Source organism: Propithecus coquereli, unplaced genomic scaffold, assembly GCF_000956105.1.
Source record: "Propithecus coquereli isolate 6110/MARCELLA unplaced genomic scaffold, Pcoq_1.0 Scaffold245, whole genome shotgun sequence".
NCBI lineage: Eukaryota > Metazoa > Chordata > Mammalia > Primates > Indriidae > Propithecus > Propithecus coquereli.
The window spans coordinates 1,168,005-1,171,238 of NW_012148008.1; the positions used below are offsets into that span (position 1 = coordinate 1,168,005).

The 3,234-nt window shown below is 32.2% G+C and overlaps 1 protein-coding gene across 1 annotated transcript in view; it reads left to right on the forward strand.

The window, feature by feature from the left end:
• Positions 1–3,234, forward strand: part of LOC105812136 (protocadherin-9-like) — a 457,424-nt gene that overhangs the window by 361,338 nt on the left and 92,852 nt on the right. The window lies entirely within an intron of this gene.

The following is a 3,234-nucleotide window of genomic DNA, read 5'->3' on the forward strand; positions in this document are numbered from 1 at the left end:
CAGATACCAGTAGTGGGATTGCTGGATGTAATGGTAGATTGACTTTTAATTCTTTAAGAAATTTCCGTACTGTTTTCCATAGAGATTATACTGATTTACATTCCAACCAACAGTGTATAAACATTCCCTTTTCACCATATCCACACCAACCTCTATTGTTTTTTGACTTTTTAATGATGTCCATTCTGACAGGGGTAAGGAGGTATCTCATTGTGGTTTTAATTTACATTTCCCTGATGATTAGTGATGTCGAGCACTTTTTCATATGTTTCTTGGCCATTTGTATCTCTTGTTTTAAAAAAAATCTGTTCATGTAGTTTTCCCACTTAATGAGGTTATTTGTATTTTTTCTTGCTGATTTGTTTGAGTTTATTGTAGATTCAGGAGATTAGTCCTTTGTTGGATGTATTGTTTGCAGATATTTTTCAGTTTCTGATCTTCTCGCCTAGTTTTTATAGGGTGTTCACCATCTGGAATGTTTCTAAACATACTTTCTCTCTCGACCAAATCCTTCATGTCCTTCAGACACCGGCTAAAATTCTGAAACCATCCCCTATTTCATGATTTTATACAACCTCTCCCACACCGGGGCCCTCTTAGCACTTAATTGATTTTTATTCTATTGCATTTATCACTTTCTATCATGTATTATAGTTATTTATAGAATTTAAGTTTTATATGAGTCAGCTTCAAAACTACAAACTTCAAACTTGAGGGCAGATCGTACATGTGTTTTCATCTTTTCATCTTCTCTAGTACATAAGAGAGAACTTTGCACACAATTAGCAATCAATACATATGTTTTGGAGGAATGAGTCAACAAATAAGTTAACATAAGTATTGTGGCGTGGTATAGAGTTCCTTCAGATTCTTAAAGGCGGTGATATCATCATATTTGCTAAACAGAAAGGAAACAGAGAGATATTCAAGTATGGCTTGTTTTTGAACCTGAAGACCACGAGTCTTTCAGGAAAACTACTTCCAACTTTCCTCTGCATTGAAGAGATCTTTGAGGAAACAAACAAACCCAAAAGTTTGGCTTCTGAAATACTTCCTTCAGGAAAAAATGTAAGTAATGGTAGTAGGATTTTTCTTTTTATCAAGGTATAGTATTTCATTCGGGGGTTAGGATTATTTTGTTGTTGTTCTTAGATTTTTAGCCTGAAAACTAAAAATTAGCTGAATGTAAAATTAATTTAAGATCTAACTTAATATTAGGTTCCTCAAGTCATATCCTTATTTTATTGTAGGAGTATTAAAAAATTAAAAGAAAAATAACTTTTAATATTGTATTAATAGTAGGTACAAAAAGATACATTATTTTGAACATGCTTAAATTTTGCTCTGGAAATATTACAAAATATATCTCAATACCCATCCCTCCAACAACGGGCAAAACTTTAATTGAAATAAAGAGATCTTCCTTGAAATTTAGACAAACCTTTTTCTAAACAGGAAGAGTATACAGAATGTTAATTAAATGTTCTCGTAAATTGTATCTTTGCTTGACTACTGAGAATGTAAAATCTCCAAAAATCCAATCCAATATCAATATCATGTTGTAAAGGCAAGTTAAATGAGAATTCACTAAACTATTTCCTTCACTTTTCCTATGTTGGTTGACTTTTTTTTTTTTTTCTGGGAGATGCTTCTTCAAAATTAATGACTCAGAAAAGATTTGGAAAAATGTTATCAAGAATGATATCCTCAAACATAGACAACAATTTTACCACCTTTGTGCTATTTTTTAACTCACAATATTACTTTTAAAAAAGCATCTTATGTCATGAGGAACAGTGGTCTTATAATCAAAAAAGAACATTTATGATTATACCAAAGCTCATTAAGCTGTAATCAACTAAGTCTGTGTCATTATCACCTCTATAACTTTCTAATAGATGCAGCAAATATTATTTTGAATGTATACATGAGAATAAGTTTAAAAAGATATAGTTGAATAATATCATTCTAATTCTTAAATTCAAAGAAATAGTCACAACTGTGAGAAAAAATGTTATAACAGACACTAGATAAAAATAGCAAGGAAGAGCTAAAGGGCTAATAATGAGAATCTACAAAGAACTCAAGCAAATCTGCAAGAAAAAATCAAATAACCTGATTAAAAATTTGGCCAAAGACTTGGACAGAAGCTTTTCAAAAGAAGATAGACAAATGGCCAATAAATATATGAAAAAATGCTCAACATCACTAATCAGTGAAATGCAAATTAAAACCACAATGAGACATCACCTTACCCCAATTAGAATGGCTTTTATTAAAAAGTCTAAAAACAATAGATGCTGACATGAACGCAGAGAGAAAGGAACGTGTATACACTGTTGGTGGGTCTGTAAATTAGTGTAACCTCTATGAAAAACAGTGTGGAGATTTTTCAAAGAACTAAATGTAGACCTACCATTTGATCCAGCAATCCCACTACTGGGTATTTACCCAAAGGAAAAGAAATCATTTTATCAAAAAGACACCTGCCCTTGAATGTTTATTACAGCACAATTCACAATTACAAAGGTGTGGAATCAATCCAAATGCCCATTAATTTTTGAATAGATTAACAAAATGTGGTATATGTATACAGTAGAATACTGCTCAGCCATAAAAAGGATGAATTAAGGCCTTTTGGAACAATTTGGATGGAACTGAGACCATTATCCTAAATGATATATCTAAAGAGTGGTAAAACAAACACCACATGTACTCTATATAAAATTAGAACTAACCAATGAACACACATGTGCACAGAGGGAAGAAAAACTTAGTGGAAATCAAGCAGGGGGCAGGGAGAGGAGGGGACTGGTGAAAACCTACTTAATGGGTACAATGAACACTATCTGGGTGATGTGCACACTTATATCCCTGACTCAAGCATTACAAAAGTGATCCTTGTTACCATAAACATTTGTACGTCATAATAATTTGAAATAAAAAAAAACAATTTGAGCAATAAAGGGAATATATTGACTAATGTAAAAAATAGCAAGGAAAACTTTGTTCAAGACTATTGCAATAGGGGAGAAAGTTAAACTCTGCTGAAACAAAAAGGGAGTGAACTAATGGAAAAATACTGGAGGACTTTAGCAGGGAAGTTGATCTATGAAATTAAGCCATCTGTGTTTGCTAATGATTGCTTATTCAGGTTAGCTTCTAATCTACCAAAGACTCTATTTTTCTTAATGATTACATTTCATAAGAGATGGTTCCCAGATCCTTGAGAAA